A 25,605-nucleotide genomic window follows, 5' to 3' on the forward strand; every position below is an offset into this window, starting at 1 on the left:
TCCCTAATGGGTTCTGCATTATGAAGGAGCACTACATTCAAGAAACTACTAAAGGGGCTGGAGAGATGGCTCAGTGGTTAAGAGCACTGAGTGTTCTTCTAGAAAACCTGGGTTTAGGAGCTGGAGAGATGGCTCAGAGGTTAAGAGCACTGCCTCCTATTCCAAAGGTCCTGAGTTCAATTCCCAGCAACCACATGGTGGCTCACAACCATATGTAATGGGGTCTGCTGCCCTCTTCTGGCCTGCGGTCATACACACAGTATTGTATACATAATAAATAGATAAATAAATTAATTAATTAAAAAAAAAAGAAAACCCGGGTTTGATTCCCAACACTCACATGGGTCACATCCATCTGTAACTCCTGTCCCAAGGGATTCAATACCCTGTGGGCACCAGACATGTACATAGTACATAGACTTTCGTGAAGGCAAAACATACACACCAAATAAACGTGTGTATGTGTGTGTATGTACGTATGTATGTATGTATGTATGTATGTGTATAAAGAAACTCAATGGCTCTCAAAAAAGAAGCAAGAGTTTAACAGCAGAACACAAGATTGAGTAAATGAGAGGCCAGGAAAAGTAACAATGGCAACGGGAAATGAAGTAGCCGCAGCAAGAGAGAAGCCTTGCTAAGAAACTAACCAATACATGCAGCTCATCCTACAACTGCTGCATAAAGGATATGTTATAGAGGGCTGCAATGTTGATAAGCCAGGATTTGAACTGTTCTGAATGTTCTAAGTTGACAGTTTATAATGATACAGTTGCCAAATGTCTTACATTGTAATAACAGGCAGATCTAATATATGTGTGGCATCCTAACTCTTTTGAATCAGGACTGATCTATTATCTTACAACTAAAGCTTTTAAAACAGAAGACTAACCTAAGAGTTTCTTTTTAACTTAAAAACATTAAACAGTTTTTCTGAGAAGCAAGTATGTTCATATATTCAAAACAACACACATACATTCACACAAATTGAAAGAATATACAAGAAATATAAGCAATAGTTCTCAGAGGAGAATGACTGGCTGTAGGGAATACCCAACACCTATTTCCCCCTGGGCATGGTAGTACATGTCTGTAACTACAGCTCAGTAGACTAACATAGGAGGAGCATGAGTTTTGGGCCAGCCTGGGGTAACAACAAAATCTTGCTCAAAAAAACAAAAAACTAATTAAAGCATTTGCTATTAGTCTATCGCTTGTACTGTCCTGTCACAAATAGTTTCATATGAATTTTAAACTAATAAAACCCCAGGCTATAGAGACAGTTCAGTGGTTAAAAGCACTGCCTGCTCTCCTAGAGGTAGTAAGTTCAATTCCTCACAACCACAATTATCTATAGTGTGATCTTATGCCCTCTTTTGGTATAAAGCATGTGTATAGATAGAGCACTCATGCGATAGATAGATAGATAGATGATAGATAGATAGATAGATAGATAGATAGATAGATAGATTTTTAAAGAGCTAATAAAACCCATCTAATCACTAATAAAAAAGCAAATATAAATATTCAAAATTTAAATGTTGCTGATGAGCAAACAATTCTTTATTGTTTGCTTTTTTGTTTGTTTGTTTTTAAGAAATGGTTGCTCAGTAGGCCAGGCTGACCTTGAACTCCCAGAGATCCACCATCGCCCACCTGAGTCAACAACTTTTAAAATACCAAATCTTCAAAATTTATGGGACAACTTTGTTTTTCTTTTACCTTGCACCTTTTCTGATTTCCAATAAAAAGTTATCTATTTTGGGAGAAAAGGAACATCTTAACTGCAAAAAGGTGAAAGTCATTTTTCCCATCAGAAGGAACATATTACTAACTGAAGGGACAGGATATCCTTCTCCCGAGTTCTTCTAGTTTCTTACCGCTTTTCCAGTAGGCCCAACTTCCAGAGAATAGCATTCTTGTACAGAAATATTTAAGGTTAGGTTTTCTACAGGAAATGTATAAAGTATTTTCTTTGGTGCAATATAAAAATCTAATGGATTCAGATAACATTCTCTGGTAAGAGCTAACTAAATTATCTGAGTGTATTAAGGATAAGGACTACAGTCCCTAGTAAAGATTCCAGCTTAGCAAAAGCTACTGAGTAAAAACAGGCATGATAAGGATTAAGGGGAAGTCATAGAATAAAGACTATATCCAACACATTGTAAAAGACCATACCTGTGTATATCCCAAACTACTGATGTTTACTTTTGTTTTGAAATTACATGTCTTTACCTGTTGGGGGAAGGAGGCAGCATGCCAGTCCCAGGAATTGAACTCAGATTATCAGACTTGTCGACAATCACCCTTACCTGTTAAGCTACCTGCCCAGTCCATGAGTTTTAATTTTGGGTTATTGGTGGGTGGGGGGTTACATTCATGTCAGAGTGTCAGAGTGACAACCTCCAGGAATCACTTCTCTCCTTTCATCACGCAGGTTCTGGGAATCAAACTCAGGTAGTCAAGTTTGACAGAAAGCACCTTTACCACTGAGCTGTAACGTCAGACCACTATTTACTTTGAATAATGAAATTATGGATAATTCCTTTCCTAACAGATCTGTCATTTATATATATAACAAAGAGCTGTTGGCTAAAGAGAGAGTGGATAAAGTGCTTGCCTCCCTAGCTTAAGTATCTAAACTTAAATCCCCATAATCCACAAAGAGGGTGGACATGAAAGTACCTACCCCATGTTCTTTAAGTGAGATAGAAGCACAGAAAGAATTCCCAGAAGCTCACAGACTGACTAGCCTGGCACTTGAAGCACAAAAGCTAGAGAGACCTTGGCCTCAAAATAGATAGGAGCACAACCTCCACAGGTATACCACAGCATACATGCAGCCACATACACATACACACAAAAACATGCTGAAACCTAATTCTCTGTATAAGCTATAAACAAAAGAAATGATATGCTCAGCCATTAAGACTACTGACTACTCTCACAGAAGACTAGGGTTAGATTCCTAGCACCCAAATGGTGACTGACATGTCTATAATTCCAGTTCCAAGAGATCCAGGCACACATGTAATACACAGACATACATACAAGCAAAACACTCCTAAGCATAAAATAATAAAAATAAAGAGTACTGCTATAATTTAAGTAGTACTCAAACATTTCAAATATTTAAATTAAAAAAAACTGAGTCTGATGCAAGCATCTCAGGGATCAGAAGGATGAAACAAATGGATTGTATTTTCAAGGTTAGCCTAGGCTAACCAAATTCTAGACACATGTGCATACACACACACAGATACAAAGAAAAAGAGAAAGAAAGACTAGCTGAATAATCCCAGTACTCAGAAAATGGAGACAAGGGGATCAGAATCACACACACACACACACGAGAGACAGAGACAGAGAGACAGAGACAGACAGAGAGAGTGGAAAAAAAGACAAAGACAGGAAAGATACATAACTAAAAATAATAAAAATGAGCATTTCTCTGAAAAAAAAATTTTTTTGATTTGGGGCAGAGAATACATGTACTACCAGGCATGTGGAGGTCACAGAAAAGTCTAAGGTATTGCTCCTCAGGTACAATTCACCTTTTGAAAAGGGATTTCTTACTAGCCTAAAGCTTAAGGAAGCTACCAGGTTAGCTGGCCAGCATTAGAGGCCAGTAAGTGTAAAAAAATTACACTCCTGGTGTTTTTTGTTTTTTGTTTTTAAAAAAAAACATGAGTTCGGGAAATAACACCACCACTCAGCACTTTAGCAGTCAGAGGTTTTACCCCAACCATCAAAAAGGTTAATTTTTATTACATATTACTTATTTTGCATTACATATGTGTGTAGATACATGCATACCTTAGGCACATGTGTAGAGAGGACTTGGTTCTCTCATTCTATCATGTGGATCCCTGGGATTGAACTCAGATCATCAGGCTTTGCAGCAAGCACCTTTACCTGCTAAACTATCTCACCAGTCCCTTCTTCAAAAACTGATTTTTAAAATAAAAACTAAACTTAACTTAGAATAAGTGCTCCCAAAATAAATTTAATTTAAAAATCAGTTCCTCGGGCCGGAGAGATGGCTCAGAGGTTAAGAGCATTGCCTACTCTTCCAAAGGTCCTGAGTTCAATTCCCAGCAACCACATGGTGGCTCACAACCATCTGTAATGGGGTCTGGTGCCCTCTTCTGACCTGCAGGCATACACACAAACAGAATATTGTATACATAATAAATATTTTTTAAAAATAAATAAATAAATAAAAATCGGTTCTTCAAGAAGGAATACAAGTGACATTATATAGACTCTGTGTGTGTGTGTGTGTGTAAAACAAAGAGACAGAAGCCATAAATTTGAGAGTGGGGGTATGGGAAGTGTTGGGGGAGAGAGAGGAAGAGGAAAAACGAAGTAACTACAGTTTAATTTAAAATAGAAGAAATAACTACAATGGACAAATGTATCAAGATGACCATTAAGAGTGATAAACCATACTATCATGGAGTTTTGTTTTGTTTTGTTTTGTTTGTTTGGAGACAGGGTCTCACTATATCTCAACTAGCCTGGAACTCACTTTGTAGACCAGACTAACCCTAAGCTAAGCAATCCATCTGCCCTCTTCTACCTCCTAAGTTGTTCTCATAGTTAAGATAGAGATGGCATGTTCAACTCTGTAATCTTCCTAAAGACTCAACTCCAAAGAAATCATAAAGAAAACACCAACAAACTCTAATGCAGTGACATTCTACAGAAACACCTGACCAGTACTAAACTCATTAAGGATATCAAAAACAAAGGAAGCATCAGAGCCAAAGAAGCATAAAAATACATATTAAATGTCATATGTCATCCCAAATCTTATCTTCCAACAAAAAAAATAGGTAAAATTAAACAGGAAAAGCATAAATGATAGATTTTAACAATGTGTCAATACTGGCTTATTAACTATAATAGGGAGAAATCCCTATATTATTCTCTCAATTTTCTGTAAGCCTACAACTGTTCTTAAAATGGAAGTCTATCATAAAGACAAGGGAAATTAAGGCTATAACTGTAAAAGTTAACTACTTTTGTATTCCGTGCTTGGTTTTTGGTTTGGAGGTTTTATTTTTGTTTGTTTGTTTTTTGGTGGTGTTAAGGATGCAATCCAGGATCTGTGCATGCCAGACTGACCCTTCTATTGAGTTACATCTCCAGCCATTTTTTAAATATTTATTTGTTTGTTTATTATGTATGCAATACTCTGTCTGTGTGTATGCCTGAAGAGGGCACCAGGCCTCATTACAGATGGTTGTGAGCCACCATGTATGTGGTTGCTGGGAATTGAACTCAAGACCTTTGGAAGAGCAAGCAATGCTCTTAACCGCTGAGCCATCTCTCCAGCCCCTCTCCAGCCATTTTTTTAACAATTAAAAATGAATGGGTGTGGCCAGGAGGTGTTGGTGCATGCCTTTAATCACAGCATCAGGAGGCAGAGGCAGCCAGTCTGGTCTACAGAGCGAGTTCCAGGATAGGCTAAAAGCTACACAGAGAAACCCTGGATTGAAAAAAAACAATAAATTAATGAACAAACAAATGAATGAATGAATAAGTAAATAGGTGTGATTAGCATATTCCCTGACAATCTCAGCACTAGAGAGGCAGGTGCAAGATTGCTGTAAGTGGGGCAAGAGAAATGGCTCAGAGATTAAGAGCACTGCCTGCTCTTCCAGAAGTCCTGAGTTCAATTTCCAGCAACCACATTTTGGCTCACAACCATCTATCATGAGATCTAGTGTCCTCTTCTGTTGTGCAGGCATACATGAGGGCAGAACACTGTACATAATAAATAAAGATTTAAAAAAAAAAAAAGACTGATGTAAGTTCAGGGCAACCCAAGCTACACATCAAGTTCCATACGAACCTCAACCACCAACTACTATTAAGTAAATAAATAAAAGTTCTTCAATCACACTAGCCACATCTCCAAACTCAATGGGCATACTTGTGTATAGCTAGAATACTGGTCAACAATAACTGAAGGGCGGGGCTGGAGAGATGGCTCAGCAGTTAAGAGCATTGCCTGCTCTTCCAAAGGTCCTGAGTTCAATTCCCAGCAACCACATGGTGGCTCACAACCATCTGTAATGAAGTCTGGTGCCCTCTTCTGGCCTGCAGGCATACACACAGACAGAATATTGTATATGTAATAAATAAATATTTAAAAAAAAAAACAATAACTGAAGGGCAGTCCATCAAAGCTCAAGTTTGGTTAAACAGTGCTAGAGAGTTTTTACTTTTTTTTCCCAGTTTTTCAAGACAAGGTCTCTTTGTAGCTTTGGAGCCTGTCCTGGAACTAGCTCTTGTAGACCATGCTGGCCTCAAACTCATAGATCTGCCTGCCTCTGCCTTCCAAGTGCTGGGATTAAAGGCATGCACCACCATCGCCCAGCTTGCTAGAAAATATTTTTAAAGAAATTATTAACTGATCATAGCTCAGTCTGTACCGACTCAGTCCTAAAAACCTTCAATGAAGGCTCTAGGTTGTAACCTGTAGTAATCATGGTTAGCTTGTGTAAGTCCCTGGGTTTAATCCCTAGCACACAGTAACTAATGCGTACATGAAACCCTGACACTCAGAAGGCAGAAACACAAAGTTTAAAATATTATTTGCCTTTTACTCTATGTCAGCCCTTGTACTAACCATGCAATAAGGGTACTGACAACATTCACATTAGTAACAGCAAACTACACTAGCAGTCTATTCTTCATTACCAGAGCATGTATCACAAAAGAATGGAGAAATAGCACCCTTTCTAAAACAGTGTCTTATTTGAAAAATCAGAAAAAAACACTATCATGTTTTTGTTTTTTGGTGGTTTTTGTTCTGTTTTGTTTTTTTTTTTTGCAACAGGGTTTCTCTGTGTAGCTTTGGAACCTGTCCTGGAACTCGTTCTATAGACCAGGCTGGCCTCAAACTCAGAGATCCTCCTGCCTCTGCCTCCCGAATGCTGGGATTAAAGGCAAGTGCCACCACTGCCCATTAAAACATGTATATGTTTTAAATCTGTTTGATGAAATAGGAAATAACAGAAAAGCACTAACCCCTTCTGCAAACCAGTATCACCAAGAAAGACACAACTACTCAAGAGTTGTGAGATCAACTCAAATGCCTTTTTTGTCCAAGGAAGATTATTTTAATTGGGGGGAAAAAAAGCTAACAGCCAAATACAGTTAAAAGAATTGGATCATTTTTTTCAAAGAGAAGAACAGAGACTATCACTACAAGAAAAACAGAGATTCTTCAGTGACATATGGAAGTAAACAGATCCTGCTACAGTTTGACTACATTCCCCAAAGTTCATATACTAGAAATTTTCCCAACACAACAGTCACAAGAGCTGATTAATCTGCTCTCGTGAACAGATTAATAACATTAACCAGGGATGTGGTTAGTCATCACTAGAGTGGGTCATTATAAAAGCAAGTTTAAAACCCTCTCTCTCTTCCCCTTGCCCTCTCCCTCTTTCCTTCTACCATGGGATGATGCAGCCTCAATAAAAACTGAAGCAGACACTGGTACCATGCTCTTCAACTTCCTAGGCCAAAACAAGAGCCAATAAGTTGTGGTACACACCTGAGTACTGTTACTACAGGAGAAATCAAACTAAGGCAGGTCTTAAGATCAAAATACATTGGACACAGGATAAAACCCTGAGTTTAATCCTCAGCACTGCAAAATTAGCATATATCTCAGAGAAAAAGGAAAACATAATAAAAGAAACATAATACATGTAAAACAAACAGTCAGATATGATGATACACATCTGTAATCTCAGTATTCAAGAGGCAGGAGGAGCTCAGCAGATTCAAGGATAGTTTGGTCTACATAGGAAGTTTCAGCTCAGACAGGGTTACATACTGAGTTCGTGGTCAGTCACAGTTACATAGCTTAATTTTCAAAAAATAAATTAAACCTCAAAAAATAAATTAAAACACACAAATGCAGGTACGTGCGCGCACACACACACATTCCTTGGAAAGCTTATCAAGGGGCATAAAAGATCAACATGGCCTAATAATCAAACTCTCAGGCTGGAGAGTTAGTTCAACCACCACCCAGCATAAAGGTGGAATTTTAAAACTGGACATAGCAGTAAACTAATGGGAAGTAAAGCAGGACAGTTATGAGTCTGAGGCCAGACTGGGCTATACGGCAATTGTCAGCATGCCCTGGGATACATAGTGTGACCTAGTTGTCAAAAACAAAAACAGAAAGATACTTCAAATAATGGTGCTTGGGGCTAGAGAGATGGCTCAACAGTTAAGAGTACTTGCTCTTGTAGAGAGCTCAGGTTCTATTCCCAACACCCACATAGCAGCTCACAACAATCTATATATAACTCCAGTTCTAGGGGCTCTAATACTTTCTTCTGGATTCCTCAGGTACCAGGGATGTGCACATACATACATGCAGGCAAATATTCATACACATAAAAATGAAATAAATCTAAAATAGAATTTAAAATGTTGGTGCATGTCTGTAATCTAATCCCCATCTTCAGGAAGAAGATGCTAGAAGACATCCACAAGCTCAATCACTGGATAAAACTCTGGGCTGGAGAAACACCTTAGTAGTTAAGGGAACTTACTACTCTTGCAAAAGACTTAGGTTCAGATTCCAGCACCCAAATCATGGCTCAATTTCAGGGAATCTAACCCTCTCTTCTGAACTCCACAGGCACCAGACACATGTGTTATAAACAAATACATGCAGGCAAAACATTTAAAACACAATTGATGGAGGAGGGTCATCTGTCTATGTGTTACTTTCATTGGTTAATAAAGAAACTGCCTTGGCCCTTTGATAGGACAGAAAATTAGGTAGGTGGAGTAGACAGAACAGAATTGTGGGATAAAGAAAGCAGAGTCAGGCAGACACCTCAGGCAGACGCCATAGCTCTCCTCTCCGAGATGGACGCAGGTTAAGAATCTTCCTGGTAAGACACCACCTTGTGTTGCTACACAGATTACTAAATATGGGTTAAAGCAAGATGTAAAAGTTAGCCAATAAGAGGCTAGAGCTAATGGGCCAAGCAGTGTTTAAAAGAATACAGTTTCCGTGTAATTATTTTGGGTAAAACTAGCCAGTGGCCAGGAACTGGGAAGCGGCCTGCCGCTCCTTCAACACACAATCTTTCCCAAAAAAAATAAATAAATAAATAAAAAGTAAAATACTAGACTTCTAGAAATTATATAAAATTTTAGGCTTAAATTTACATGGTAATAATAATCATAAAAGACCATAAAAGCTATCATTCATTAAATGACTACTTCATGCCAGAAACTGATTACATTTTAGATTAATTTCCACAATTTTCCTGGGATATACCTTTTGCTAAGAAAATAAGGTCCCAATTGATTAACTGTGTAACCTGCAGGTAGGTGACAGAAAATTAAAGCACATTATCTCTCTGCTTTTCATTATCTAACTGATATGGCCCTCAATACTGTAATGGCTAATCTTGACTGCATCTGGAATCAACTAAAACCCAAACTGCTGGGCACTCCTGTGAGGGATTTTCTTGATCAGATTATTTGAAGCAGGAAGACCCGCCTTAAATGTGTGTGTGGCATCTTCTGGTGACAGTCCACATAAAAGGACATGGAAGAAGGGAACTCTGCTTTCTTCCCGCTTGCCCTCACTCTCGCTGGCAAGTTCATCTATCCTGCAGCTGCAGCATCCCTTCACACGATCAGAATCAACTTCTTCAGATTCCAGTGCTCAAGAGCAGCAGCTTTCCAGGAACCCTTCAGTTTTCAGGGCCAGACTGGGACTGCTGAGACATCCAGCCTCGTGGACTGAACAATTCTATTCTCAGACTCTTCAGAGTGAGACAACCATTGCTGGACTATGCAGACCACATCCTGTGAGCCAGTCTAACAAAGCCACTTTATATATATTAGTTCTATTCTTTTAGAGAACTCTGCCTAATACACTTTCCAAACTCCTTGCGATTTTTAGAGTAATTTTTTTCCCTCCTTTCCTCACTATTCCTCACTCTGTCCCATTACTAACTCCCACCTTTCCATCCATAGTAAACCCTCTTTTAAGAAGGAACATGTTCTTATACTCAGAAACAGGTGTAAGTGGCTTGGAAGTCTTCCAAAAAGTTGTCAGTTTTCAAAACACAAATTAAGGCTCTCTGACCACTGCTTTTACAGGACAGCTTTGCATCTATTTACACAACGGCCATGGTTTGACTAGTGCTTCATCAATTGTCAGTCAGAAAATATTGAGAGTTCTTGCATTTGGCTACCTCTTTCACAACTATGTCATGATATACCAATTAGAAAGTTTCAAGACAATACTTCTGTCAGTCAATTATCAGTCTCTACAATCTAAGGACAAAAAGCTGGAGACTAGAGCTCCTAAGACTTCTTCCAAGCCCAGAACAACTTGAATACAAAAAAACTTTATCTCAAAAAAAGATGCTAGCCATTAAAGATGACTCTAATAAAAAGCATTATTGTTACCAACATTTCCATACTGCTTTGGAATAATATGCAAATTTTTTTATCCTCCTTTTGATGAAAGGTTAAAAATTTAGCATTCTAGAGCTAGTTGTGGGGTATACACCATTAAGCCCAGCCTAGGGAGGCAGAGGAGGGCAGATCTCTGTAAGTTCGAGATCATTCTGGTCTACACAGCTAATTCTAGCCAAAGGTACACAGCCAGACCTTGTCTCAAAAACAAAACAAAAAATCATCCCAAGAAAAACTAGTATGCCATCAACATGGTCATGTCATCTTAATCTTACCTTGAGCCCGGGTCTTCCAAAAAGAGATACCCAGGGACCACCAAAAGTTTTACAAAGATCATGTGGAAATCTTTGTAAAACTCATAAAACTCGGGGCTGGAGAGATGGTTCAGAGGTTAAGAACACTGACTACTCTTCCAGAGGTCCAGCGTTTAATTCCCAGCAACCACATGGTGTCTCACATGGTGCCCTCTTCTGGCATGCAAGCATACATGGAAGGAATGTTGTATACATTAACAAATAAATAAATAAATAAATATTAAAAAAAAACTCACAAAACTCTGAGTATGCCATAACTCAATGTCCTGAGTAAAGAAAACAGATCATTTGAGACAACTCTTCTACCTTAAGAATAAATACAGCTATAACTTGATAACTAAAAAAGACTTTGGCCTGAAGAGATGGCAATGTCAGTAAAGCTCCTGCTATGAAGCACCAAGACCTGACTGGATCTTCAGCAACCACAGAAATAGTCAGGTAGTAGATGCACCTGTAATATGCCAGTCTAGCCAAATTGGTGAGCTCCAGGTTTAGTGAGAGCCTATCTCAAAACAATTGAGGAAGCTACCCAATGTCAACCTCTGGCTTCCACATGCACATAAACACAAGTAAACATGTACCCATACACATGTGCACACATACACATACACATTCCCTTCCTCCCTCCAAAACATCTTCAGCTGAGGAAAAGAGTACAGTGAGAAGTCAGATCTGTTGACTACTATTACATAAAAGTATTATTACTTTTATTAGTAATCCCTAGGCTTTACATGAAAAAAAATCTAGATATATCGACTGAAGAGAAGACTCAGCAGGTAAAAGTATCTGCTACCACACTTAAAATCTTGAGTTCAAACTGTAGGATCAACATGATGAAAAATAAGAACCAACTGCCAAAAGTTACCCTCTCCTCTGACCTATATGTACACACTGTGATACACACACATGTATACAAACTAAATGTAAAAAGGGTTTCAATCTATTTGTGCGAGTGATCGTTCGTGTGTGTGTGTGTGTGTGTGTGTGTGTGTGTGTGTGTAATACTTTTTTTTTCAAGACAGGGTCTCACTATGTAGCTCTAGCTATCCTGGAACTCACTATATAGACCAGGCTAGCCTCGAACTCAAGAAATTAAATTGCCTCTGCCTCCCGAGTGCTGGGATTAGAAGTGTACACCACCAAGTCCAGCAATAAAAAAAATTTTTTAATTGAAAATTAGAAGTCAGGCCGGGCGGTGGTGGCGCACGCCTTTAATCCCAGCACTCGGGAGGCAGAGGCAGGCGGATCTCTGTGAGTTCGAGGCCAGCCTGGTCTACAAGAGCTAGTTCCAGGACAGGCTCTAAAAAATCTGCAGAGAAACCCTGTCTCGAAAAACCAAAAAAAAAAAAAAAAAAAAAAAAAAGAAAATTAGAAGTCAGGAGACGCTTCAGGCAGTCGCCATATGCAGTCGCCATGCTTCTCCTCTCCGAGATGGACGCAGGTTAAGATCTCTCCTGGATCACGAATTATAGGCTCGATGTCCTTTATTTATGGCTAGAAACCAATTATGAAACCTTCATCTGGCGATAGATGGAAATAGAGACAGGTGCACCGGACAGAGCACCCAAGATCCAAATGAGAAGCAGAAGGAGGGAGAACATGAGCAAGGAAGTCAGGACTGCGAGGGGTGCTCCCACCCACCAAGATGGTGGGGCTGATCTAATCGGAGCTCACCAAGGCCAGCAGGACTGGGACTGAAAAAGCACGGGATAAAACCGGACTCCCCGAACATGGCGGACAATGAGGGCTGCTGAGAAACCAAGGACAATGGCACTGGATTTGGCTCCAACTACACATTCTGGCTTTGGAGAGGCCTAGCCTGATTGGATGCTCACCTTCCTAAACCTGGATGGGGGGGGGGGGTGTACTTGGACTTCCCTCAGGGCAGGGAACCCTTACTGCTCTTCGGACAGGAGAGGGAGGGGGAGTGGAGGGGGGAGGGGGAGGTAAATGGGAGGAGGCGGAAATTTTTAATAATATTAAAAAAAAGCTATCAAACATGAAAAGAAAGAAAATTAGAAGTCAGAGGCTTGAGAGACAACTCAGCAATTAAAAGCACTGCCTGCTTTTCCAGAGGACCCATGTATAATTCCCAACACCCACATGGCAGTTCACAACTGTCTATAACTCCAGTTCCGGGCAGCCTGACATCCATGGCAAAACACCAACGCAAACAGAATTTTAAAAATATGTATTAGAAGTCAACAAATATATAAGTTACAACAACAAAGACTTCAAAATGTTCCACTGAAAAATCAAGCTGCCATAAACTGGGCATGGTGGCACACGCCTGCTAATTCCAATATTTGTGAGGAATGGCAAGATCATGAGCCCTAGGCCAGTCTGCAATTCTACATAGTGAGTTTAAGGCCAGCAGGGTTACACCATTAGATTCCGTCTTTAAAAAAAAAAAAATCAAGCAATGAAGGGATTCAAAGAATATAAAGTTTCCAATGTCACAGATCTGTAACCACAGCACTTGGGAAGTAGAGTCAGGAAACTGGGAGTTCAAAGCTACAAAGTAAATTTGAGGCCAGTCTTGGTTACATAACACCCTATCCCCAAATAAAGTTTAAAATCAAGTGTGGTAGTGCATGCCTATAATTCCAACACTCAGGAGAAAGAGGAAGGGGGACTATAAATTCAAAACTAGCCTGCGTTATACAGAGAGACCCTGTCTCACATATAAACATATACAGACACATACAAAATTTACTTAAGAAGCAAAGGTTATAGCTTAGTAATAAAGCATGTGCTTAGGCATACCCAATGCCCTGGGCTAGACCCCTAACAACATACTAAAAACAAATTTACTTCTGAATTTCCTAATAATTCTAGAGTACAGAAATACACCATTTCCAAGGTTTATACTATGTCACTCACATACCCCAAAAGCTAAGTCTCTATTACTACTCGCTATTCTTGTTTCTTTTCTTTGTTTTTGGTAGATGGGGGTCTCACTACATAGTCCTGGTTGGTCTAGTACTATTCTAGTACTACTAACCTTTGTTAATAAGATGAAGATCATGTATAAATTCTGAACTCTCAAAATATACAGCTTCATGAGTTGCTTAATACTATAAAAAGTATTAACAATTAAAATTCATAAAATCAATAACAAATTTTTCCACAAAACAGAGCCACCTGTTTAAACCCTTCTCCTGAGCTTTCTCACCCCCAAATCTAGAACTGTATTAAAAGTTCTAAATAATAAAGCTTTATTAAAAGACTTAATTGGGGCTAGGAAGATAGCTCAGTCAGAAAAGGGGCTTGTTGCCAAGCCTGATGACCTAAGTTCAATGATCCCCAGGCATAGTATGGTCAAAAAAGAGAACCAATCCCCAAACGTTTTCCTCTGACTTCCACTCCACATAAGTGCCATGGCATAAAAGTCAACTCCACTTGGGGCTATGGATAAAGGTCAGTGGTAAAACACTTACCTAGCATACACAAGGCCCTGGCTTGCATCCTTAGGGGATAGGGAACTACTGGCAAAAACCCACACCTTAGTGCTTCTCTTCAAACTTACCCTTTAAAAGTCTGCTGTCTCACTGCAGGAGGGTTCAGAAAGTTTTCAGGTCTTCTTAAACACTGCAAATAGTAAAAAGTATTCATGTAAATCATCTAGCAATCTCATTAAAATTTAAAAAGCAAGTTTTTCTCATGAATATATTTTACAGACCTATTAAAAATACTAAGAACATCTGGTATGTCTGTAAATCAGACCCCTTGCCCAGCACAGTAGCATGTGCCTGGAGTAATAAGGAGGCTGAGAGAAAGAGGATGACTTAAGCACAGGGATTCAAGACTTAAGACAGTATAGCAAGACTATCTCAGAAAACAAAAACAAAAAGTCAACCACAGGGGCTGGAGAGATGGCTCAGAGGTTAAGAGCATTGCCTGCTCTTCCAAAGGTCCTGAGTTCGATTCCCAGCAACCACATGGTGGCTCACAACCATCTCTAATGGGGTCTGGTGCCCTCTTCTGGCGTGCAGGCATACACACAGACAGAATATTGTATACATAATAAATAAATAAATAAATAAATAAATAAATAAATAAATAAATATTTAAAAAAAAAAGTCAACCACAAACTAGATTCCATCTAGAGGATCTCACAAGTTCTACAGAGCAATGAAAACTACAAATCTTTAAAAAAAAAAAAAGTTCTAAGTAGTTTTAGTGACAACGACCACTTGGGGACTCAAGGGAAGTGACTAACTTGGGGTTTCCACTCAGAACCGCTTTACAGTCGGTAGTACTGACCTGTACAGCACATCTGATGGAAGGAAAGGAAAACATCAGCAGCTGCACAACAATGTGACTCCTGTGCAAAGAATCTGAGCCCCCAAGATCTGCCTGTCACCATAAAGTACAAGAAGTAAAGCCTTCAGTTTGTCTTCATCTGCTAAACCACAACCTGCTGGTTTTTGAAACAGGGTCTAACTACGTAGTCCAGCAAATTCATAGATATCCACCTACCTCTCTCTGCCTCCCAAGTGCTGGTATTAAAAGACATCTATCACTATGGCCTAATTTTAATGCTGTGCTGAAACAGAACCTTATAATCCACAAGTGGCTTTGTAGTTATAAAAAGTGCTCTGAAGCACAACAACTTCAAGCGGTTTCTTAGCTAAGGTCACATGACGAGAATACTGTCAAAAGATCAGGTATGGTGGCACATACCTGTAATCCCAACACTGAGAAGGCAGAGGCAAGAGGATCATGGCACTGAGGCTTGCCTGGACTACACAGCAAGAGCTTGTCTCAAAGGGCTGGAGAGATGGCTCAGTGGTTAAGAGCACTGGCTGCTTTTCCAGAGGACCCAGGTTCCATTCCCTGCATCCACATGGCAGCTCACAACCATCTCCAATATCCTCTTCTGGCCTCTGCAAGCACCAAGCATGCACATGGTATACAGAAATACATGAAAGTCAAACACCTTACACATAAAATTAAAAAAAATAGTCATTTTTTAATTAAGATAAGTTGACAATTTTAATAGCTATAAGAAAACAACTTGAGAAAATCCACTCCACTTTTAGTTCTGCAAAAGTAGATATGTTACAATGTCCTCAAGTTCACCCAACAAGTCTTAGATTTCTTCATTTAAGATTCATTATTTACTCTATTTATTTATCTATTTATAACAGGGGGGGGTGCTGATGAGGCCAGAAGAAGAATGCCTAACCTCACTGGGGGTTGGCAGTTGTGAGCTTCTAGATTTGAGTACTGACTGACCCCCCAGGTTCTCCTGAGGAACAGCAAGTGCTCTTAGCTGCTGAGCCATTACTTCAGCACCATAAACTGTATTTTTTAAAGAGGGAGGAATAGGGGGTAGAGCTAGATTTACAACGAACTCTCCTACAGACTTAACTCAAGATCCAAGGTATCTCCTTAACTTTACAACGAACTCTCCTACAGACTTAACTCAAGATCCAAGGTATCTCCTTAACTCAAGTTAATAAAATACTTTAGTTAACAAAAACAAAAATAATAATAAATTGTGCTCCTTACTATAGAGAGGTAACAACTTTAAAAGCAGTTTCGTTTTCTTGCTTTTTCAGACAATCTTTCACATAGCCCAGGCTGGCATCCAACTCACCACTGTAGAGGATGACCTTGAACTCCTAACCCTCTAACCTCTTCCTCCCAAGTGCTAGGATTACTGGACTGTACCACCCAAGTTTAGTGACAAACTTGATTTTGTCCCTTTTCTCATGACCTCACACAAAATTAAAGGCAAATCAACAATGGCATCATTTTATATTCCTATGAAATTAATGTATTTCTCATTTATATGAGAAGACGACAAAATTAATAAATAATAATCTAGTCAATAATATTAAGTTCTGGGGCTGAAGATATCTATTTATAAGTCAATGAAGAGTACTTGCTTGGCATGCATGTGGCTCTGGGTTTGATTTCCAGCAATCCATGGGGGGAGGAAGAGTGAGAGCACAGGCTAGTAATCACTCTGGTGAAAGCAAGAGGATCAAGAGATACAAGGTCAGCCGGGTGGTGGCGGCGCACACCTTTAATCCCAGTGCTCAGAAGGCGGAGGCAGGCCTTCTGAACTCTGTGAGTTCGAGGCCAGCCTGGTCTACAGAGCAAGTTCCAGGACAGGCTCCACAGCTACAAAGAAACCCTGTCTTGAAACACGAGAGACAGAGAGAGACAGAGAGACAGAGACAGAGACAGAGAAATTCGAGGTCAAGGTCATCCTCAGCTACGTACTTCAGTTCAAGGCTGGCTTGGTCTACATGACCTCCTGTTTGGGGAGAATGGGGGGTTGGCGACGGGGGGGACTGGACTACAAAACAGCTCAGCGGGTATGGACCTTAAGCCTAAAGACCTGGGTTCCAACTTCAGTGTCCTGTATGTTGGAAGGAAGAGCCAATACCACAATTTGTCCTCTGACCCCCACAAACAAAACTCACACTTTTTTTGTTTGTTTTTTTGGTTTTTGAGACAGGATTTCTCTGTGTAACAACCCTGGCTGTCCTGGAACTAGCTCTGTAGAACAGGCTGGCCTTGAAGTCACAGAGATCCACCTCCCACGTATGGGATTAAAGACATCTGGTTCGCAAATATTTTTAAACAAAAGAAATACAAACTTACAAAGGAAAAAATTATATTTTAGAGATACAGTTCTTCAGGGCCTCAAAAATCAATGGTAATTCTGTAACATCACCAGAAAACACTAACAAGGGGGCTACCAGGGAGTAAAAGTCTCTGCTGCCAAGACTGATAACCTGAGTTTAATTCCTGGAACCCACAGAGTGGAAAGAGAACTTCCACAAGTTGTCCACCGACCTCCACAGACACTCAATGGTATGGATGCTCTCATATTTATACACATATACACACATACACATACACACACGTAATTTTCATGGGTCAAGGGGAAATTAAAAGAAGGTTCAGATTTATTAAAGAATGAACAAGCAGGATTAAGAAAATTCAAACTATTGAAAGAAAATAGGACATTTAATCTGCCTCTAATGTATACAGGCTCAACCTATGAGACTGGTACAACTATAGAATAAAACAGAAAGTACATTAAATTTAGTAAGTAGGGACAATGAAGAATTGAAAAAAATAGTGTTTTTTTGAAGTGGCAAAAACTATAGATCTTTTAGAAAAACCAGGAATAAAATTTATCTTGCTACTACCTTCCCTTATGAAGGTCAACAAAAAGAAAATGCATGTAGAGTATTAAAATGCAGAGTCATAAGAACGAATAAACTGATATGACATCAGAGATATTATAATTTGGAAATGTCATTTCAAAAATTCACAAGGGAACACAATGTAGATGTAATTAGTTAAAACACCACCTCAGCACTATCATCACTATGTCCTCTGTTGCTGCAAAACACCATTCATTATTCTGACCTTGTAATTCCTATCTTCACTTGACTTTGAGGCAAGTATACTACAAATTATTTTTATACAAGCAATTCATCAGCAAAAAAAAGAAAAGAAAAGGAAAAAAAGGCTTCAAAAGTCAAAATACTAAATTTATCAGGTAAGTAAAAATGAAAGATTATTAAATCAGCCATTTATGAATATAAAAATAAACTGAAAGGCCCTCAGGAAAAAAACAAATTTCCCCAATCTATTAAGCTTATCAATTTGAGAACTAGTCTGAAAGGGAAAAAGGGAAAAATAGAAAACACTCAACAGAAGCAAAATCATGTAAGGGATACCCATACATATTAGGGGAGCAGGTCCCTGAGCCAATTAAAATCAGGCAGAACTATACAGAATTACAAGACACTCTTTACTAGTATGTATCAATTATGGATAATTTAAGCTAATATACTGATTCATTTGATTATATTCCTTAATCACTAGTGTCCAAGGGCAATTCCTCATTTCCCTACATACATTTCCGAATAGTCTAAAATTTCCAATTCTTTTTTTGCTTTGTTTTGGCAGTAGAGGACTGAACCTGGTCATTGTGCATGCTAGGCAAGTGGTCTACCACTGAGTTCTTCTGAGTCTTAGTGTCTCCCTAAGTTTCCAGGTAGTCCCTGAGCTTGCAGTGCTTCTACTTCAATCAAGAAGCTAGGATACCCTTTTTTAAAGGCCTTTTGAAAAGTTATTTTCAGGCAGCCTTAACACCAAAACACAACTAAAAACTTACTTTTAAAATAATTCATTAGACTTCCCAAAAATATATGAACATCCTGAGTTTTCCAAATGAATGGGAGGGAGGGATCTTGGCTCAAGTCTATAGTATCTGATTTTCTACAGATCTCAGCACTTGGAAAGCTGAGACAGGAGAGTTTGAGGACAGTCTGGGTTACACAGACACACACACAAAGTCAGAAGGGAAAACAAGAGACACACACACTCACCTGGGTTACACACACACGAAGTCACAAGGGAAAAGAAGAGTCACATACACACACACCTGGGTTACACAGACAGACACAAAGTCACAAAGGAAAGAGTCTTACGAACACCTGGGTTTGTGTGTGACTCTCTCTCTCATACATACACACACAAAGTCACAAGTGAAAAAGAAGAGGTATGTAGACATACTACTCTCAGTTTCTTTCTCACCCCAGTCTCTCCAGCCTAGATAGACTCACGCTCCTCCCAGCAAGCCCTTAATAGGTCCCGCCGCCAAGTTTTGTCTTTGTCTCAGGGTCTTTGGCCTTTTTGCCTCTTAGACTGAAGCAACCTGCCTTCTATCTATGAGGTGTTTCCTCAAATTTGAGCTTACCTGTAAGTCTCCTCAGGCAACTAAACTTAAAAATTAACCCTTCCCACAACTATTATCCTGTCTCCCTATCTCATTTTTTTCAATATCAATTACTCCTACATTATACAGATGATCCCTGTACAGAATTGACTTACGGTTTTCCACTTTACTATGATGTAAAGACAATATGAGCTCAGTGGAAACCATTTCTTCAAATTTTGTTTTCTTCCTGAGTTAGCGATATATGGTACAATACTCCCTGGCATTGCTGGCTAGGAACAGAGAGCCACAAAAATCACAATTTGGTCATACAATCATGAGGGGGAAATAATCAAGATTCTACATGAGGTTTTGCAGTTAAAATGGGCAGTAGGCTGATTGTATTAAATGCCATTTTCAGCTTACAAAACTTTCAACTTTCAATAAGTTTAAGGGATGTAGCCAATCAGGAAGCATTTGTGTGTAGTTTTACTTAAGTATTTAGATGTCTAGAAATGAGCTCCACAGAAACAGAAATCTGTCCTCAGCAGCCACCACTGTAGTAAGTACTTGAAGTTTGTCCAAAAAAGAATAATAATTTTTTAAAAAATTAAATAGCATATAGTCTCTTCTTCCCCAGCCACCCTAAAGTCTTTGTCAAGTACCAGAAAAAGGTATGGTCTTTTCCCTTCTTAGCAAATCACTAACATTCGTTTATGTTAACTCCTCAATGTTGATATTTTTCCAGATACGTGTCAATTCTAAATGTTTTTCTAGTTTCTTCTAATGTGACAATAAAGTATATATCACAGTTTAAGCAATTAAAAAGCTGCTACACTAGGGAAACATCATTAAGTGAGGACAAAGTATGTGTTCTAATCCAAATGGGCAACTTCTGCCAATCAGTCGCCAAATTAGAAGGATGAAAATAAATGTACAAAAAGGATGATAAATTTTATCATCTAGAAAGTCAATGTTACGAAAACAGGAGAAACTACAGAAGACTTTAGTCCCTGAATAAAACTCTGAGCTAAAACTCCTTATAATCCAAGGGATATGGTAGGAAACCATCAGGGCCTCCAGTCCCTTAATTTCTTACGGTGGACTACTTACCTTCCTAATAGAGCCACTAGGTGTGTTAAAGTGCTTTGACTTTCAAGAAAACGGAAGGGGAGGGGAGACAGTGCTGATATAACTGCAAAGCAACATTACTGCTTTCCCAAACGCGGTCAAACAACCTGCTTCTTCCATGCCCTCCCTTCCCTGCTCACTTGACTATTTTCAGCTACAAAACTGAAGTGTTCAAGAGTGCTTCGTGGGAAACTGCTTGCCCATTGCAACCCGGTGTGAACATTCGGGTGCCCGGAGCTGCCCCGGGCTCTACTTTCCCAAGCCTCTCAGTCCCAGGATCAGATCATGACTCCACCTCGCCTGGGGCCTGCTCCAGACCCGTCCTCCGGCCGGGGAAGCAGTCTTTGCCAGTCCAGATGCTCGGTGGAGAAGGCAAGGGCGCACCTCCCCGGGGCAGGTGCGGGCAGGAGCGCCGGCGGGAGCAGCTGTCGGCTCGAAGCAGCTGTTAGCCGGGGCACCCCGAGGCTGCGCGGGCGGCCGGCCCCGAGGAGCGGGCAGCGGAAGGCGAGCCCTCCGGCCTGACACTGCCCACCCCGCCTCCCGCCTCCTCGCCACGGCTTCTTTCCCCCCACGATGCCACGGGGGCGAAGGCAGGGGGCTGCCCTCGGCCAGAACGCTCCCTGGCCCCGCGGCGGCCCTCGCACTGCAGGAGGCTCCTACCGACCCCGCACCTGCCCTGTCCACACGTCTGACGCCCCCAGCCGGCCGGAGCCGCTGCCGGGCAGCCTCAAGTGTGTCCATGCGGCCGCTTCGGACCGGAATGGCGGGGACGCGACGGTGGGCGCCGGGCCACGGAGGCTCGGAGCGCCACAGCGGGGCCTGGGCACGGGATGGCCGCGGGCAGGGGAGACACACCGAGCCACTGGTTACCTGCGGTCCGGGACAGGAGTCTCTCAGAACCCAAGTCAATCCTCAGCCTCAACAACACAAGATGGCCGACACGTCGCCACGCACATCACGTGACCCCGCGCGCCGCCCCGCCCCCCGGCCCGCCTACTTCCCCCACCTCGCTCCCTCCCTGCACTCCAGCTTCCCACGACAGCTTTCCCTTCCTAGGAGGATAGCCCCTCTGGTCGGACACGCCCCTTCTCGAGACCCGGATGCAGGGCTGGGAAAGGGCGGAACAGCGACGGCGCATGCGCATTCTGGAGCCTTTGCCTGAGGTTTCTACCCGCCGTAGAGTTGAGCAGGCATCCCGAGTTGGAGCTCGGCCAGAGGCCCTATGACTCCACTGTCCGGTGCAACCAATCCAGGGCCGGTTTCCAATACAGAAATCTCTGCACCACTTAGGAGCTCTCGGTTTTCCAGGCTAGAACTTTTCCATAGCTTTGGTCTAGGATTTTCCTGCCAGTTTGTCCATCATGGAGCAAATGGTGAGGCTGAAATTCAAAGCAGTTCCTCTTGTAGTAGAAGTGGGAATTCGTTCTGGAGTGTTGGAATGTGACAGCTGGGAAGGGTTTTGAAGTTCTGACTCTCTCCCACTACATGCGGGTCTACAACTCCTTTATATACTGCTACTGCGCTCCCTTTTTCAGGCTGCTAGATAATGGATAAGAAACCCAGCAATACAGAAGACAGGAAATTATCCGCTCTCCTTCTGGAACTTGTGTTTAGCTGCACATACTATACTTCTAGTGGCTAACCTTGGTACAGCTCCCGTCTCAAGTCATCACAGTCTTTCTGGCGCCGTTAGTCTTTTCGTATCCCTCTACCTCATTTGGAGTTTGGGATCAACCCAGGGCTTTACTCAACCAGTGAACTACATCCTCCGGCCCTTTTATCTTGATTCCTCCCTCCAACTTTTTCTTTTTTTTACAAATATTCTTAAATTTCTCAAATATTCTTAAATTCTCTCTCCCCCCTCTCTCTTTCTCTCTCTCTCTCTCGTTTTTCAAGACAGGGTTTTTCTGGAACTCATTTTGTACACCAGGCTAGCCTCTAACTCACAGATCTGACTGCTTCTGCCTCCCAAGGGCTGGAACTAAAGGCATGCACCACCATGCTGGGCTAGCCCTTTATCTCTGAGGAAGCTATTTTTTTTTTATTTATTTATTTATTTATTTATTTATTTATTTATTTAGTATACAGTGTTCTCTGTGCATATATGCCTGCACACCAGAAGAGGGCACCAGATATCATTACAGATAGTTGTGAACCACCATGTGGGTGCTGGGAATTGAACTCAGTACCTGGAAGAAAAGCCAGTGCTCTTGACCTCTGAACCATCTCTCCAGGCCCTTTGTCAGGATAGCTTATCACAGCAACAGGAAAGGTAATTCCAAGGACAATGGGAAAGAACAAAGGAAAGGGAAAATATGACTAGCAGAGAATAGCTTTCAGCAGCACAGCAGTCTGAAGGACCAACTGGAGAGCAGTATTACTTCCAGCCTCCAGATGATGCTGACCCTACTGAGCAAAGGTGTGACTCTCAATGAAAGATGGTATTTCTTCCTCTCACTTGGAAAGGGATGGATAGTTGTATGGTGTTTGTTTGACGTCATTGGAAAGTGCCAAACTTTTTCCAAGTGCCTGGGCCATATGTTCCTTCTTAACTTATAAGCTTACAGAAAGCAAGAACCAAATCTAGGGAATAATGATGGTGTTGGTGATAAAAGCTGACAAAACTCCATGCTTTTATGCACAGTGCATCCTGCATTATTCACCTCTGCATCTTGGCAACTGCCATTGTCCTGACCCATGGTAAATGCTCAACAAACACCTTTAGAACCAAACTGTCTGTTATGTACTCCTTAGGAAGGGCACGTTCCTTTCTTCTTTTAGCCACACTGTCTCTCTGATGGTCCACCAAAGAGCAACAGCAGACTCACTTCTCAGCCAGTAGACTGATAAGTGTTCTAGTTAGGAAAAATTAGCAGCTTCCACTTTACTGTATCATTCTTAGAAATAAGACATTTGGTAATTTAAAAAAATCACTTACAGATAAATGAGGGTGGAGTTAAGGAGTTTAATCCAAAATGGGTGTAATTTGTAATGAACTTGGGCTCAGCATTTATGACAGTTTGTATTTTTCTTTTTCTTTCTTTTTTTTAATTTTCGAAACAGGGTTTCTCTGTATAACAGCTCTGGCAATCCAGGGAACTCACTTTGTAGAACAGGCTGGCCTCAAACTCACTGAGATCCACCTGCCTGTGCCTCCTGAGTGCTGGGATTGAAGGTGTGTGCCACCACCACCGGGCTCTATTTTTCTAAAATGGCCTTGACCAAATCTTCCATTCAACATATTCTTCTAGAACCTTCCCTGATCTTTCTAGAAGTAGAGTCAACTTCCCTTCCTTTGAGTCCCTATATGGACAGGGGGTAGTAGAAATAAGATGACAGACTCCCCAGGGCTAGGTTTTGAGGGGTAACACAGTTTCATCCTGTTTGCCTAACCAGTCTTTTTGAAGCAAAGCTATCACTAAGTCCAAACTTCTTGCGACTATCTGCTATGGTTTCATTTTTGTTTGTGATAAAACATTAATCAAGCTGGGTAGTGAGGGTGCACACCTTTAATCCCAGGACTGGAGGCAGGTGGGTCTCTGAGTTCAAGGACAACCAGGGCTATATAGAGATACCCTGTTGTGGGGAGGATGGAAATAGCTAACCAAAAGCAACTCAGGGATTTGTTTGGCTTACACTTCCAGGTCATAGTCTTTCATCGAAGGAAGTCATGGTAGGAATTTAAGCAGGAACTCAAGACGGTAACTATGGAAAGGGTTGCTTGCTAGGCCGTTCCTAGGCCCATTCTTGGCTAGGATTCCTATACAACCTGGAACTGCCTACCCAGGAAATTTTGCTGCCTACAGTAGACCAGGCCTTCTAACTCAATTAAAAACCCACCAACGGGCCCACAGGCCAGTCTAATTTAGGCAGTTCCTCAATGGGAAAGCCGATCCTCTCAGAGTGACTCCAAGCTGTGTCAAACTGACAATGAAGGCTAATTAAAACATGCCTTGAGATTAAACCACAAGAAGAAGCCCATGTGTGTGGCTTCTTCATCAACAGCACCAACTGGAGTCTCAGCCCACAGCCAGACATCAGAGTGGAAAAAGCCACTAGATGAATCTGGCCCTGCCGGTCAGGTCATCCCAGGGCATCTAAGCCCAAGATGTCATGAAGGAGAGACAAGCACCTTCATTTGTCTGAATTCCTGATCCATGGACTCCATCAGCATAATAAAATGGACCTTTGAAGCCATCATGTCTTTTTTTTTTTCAGATTTTTATTTATGTATACAGTGTTCTGTGTGTTTGCCTACTTGCCAGAAGAGGGCACTAGATCTCATTACAGATGGTTGTGAACCACCATGTGGTTGCTGGGAATTGAACTCAGGACCTCAGGAAGAGCAATCCGTGCTCTTAACCTCTGAGCCATCTCTCAAGCCCGAAGCCATCATGTCTTAATTTATTTACAGCAGCAAGAGTCTGGAACATCATGATTATGGATTCAATTGTGTCTCCCCAAAAAGGTACACTGATATCCTAACCACCAAGTACCTCAGAATGTGACTTTATTGATCAACTCACAGGTCTTTTCTTTCTTTATTTCTTTTTTTATTTCATTCTTTCTTTTTTTTAACATTTATTATGTATACAATATTCTGTCTGCCTGCATGCCTGAAGGCCAGAAGAGGGCACCAGACCCCATTACAGATGGTTGTGAGCCACCATGTGGTTGCTGGGAATTGAACTCAGGACCTTTGGAAGAGTAGGCAATGCTCTTAACCTCTGAGCCATCTCTCCAGCCCCTGATAGGTCTTCAAAGGTTGCTCAAGATAAAATGAGTTGAGTTGGAGCGGGTCCTTATCCAATATGGCTGGTGCCCCTGTAAAAATGGAGAAATAAAGCTAGACCTAAAATGTCTGCACTCAGAAGGATGAGGCAGCAGGATCAATGTGAGCTGGACGTGAGCCTCTTTTCTTTAAGAAGTTACCAAGCGTCAGTATATTGCTATAGTGACAGAAATGGACCAATACAGGAC

General features: G+C 41.0%; 1 protein-coding gene across 1 annotated transcript in view; it reads right to left on the reverse strand.

The window, feature by feature from the left end:
- The window catches only part of Gigyf2 (GRB10 interacting GYF protein 2), a 138,606-nt gene extending 117,031 nt beyond the window's left edge, over positions 1-21,575 (reverse strand). Inside the window, 2 exon segments of the mRNA XM_038338585.1 lie at positions 14,329-14,390; positions 21,496-21,575. The gene's annotated coding sequence lies outside the window, so the exon portion shown is untranslated.
- Positions 21,576-25,605: the final 4,030 nt, after the last annotated feature.

The sequence above is a fragment of the Arvicola amphibius genome, chromosome 8 (assembly GCF_903992535.2).
Source record: "Arvicola amphibius chromosome 8, mArvAmp1.2, whole genome shotgun sequence".
Lineage (NCBI taxonomy): Eukaryota > Metazoa > Chordata > Mammalia > Rodentia > Cricetidae > Arvicola > Arvicola amphibius.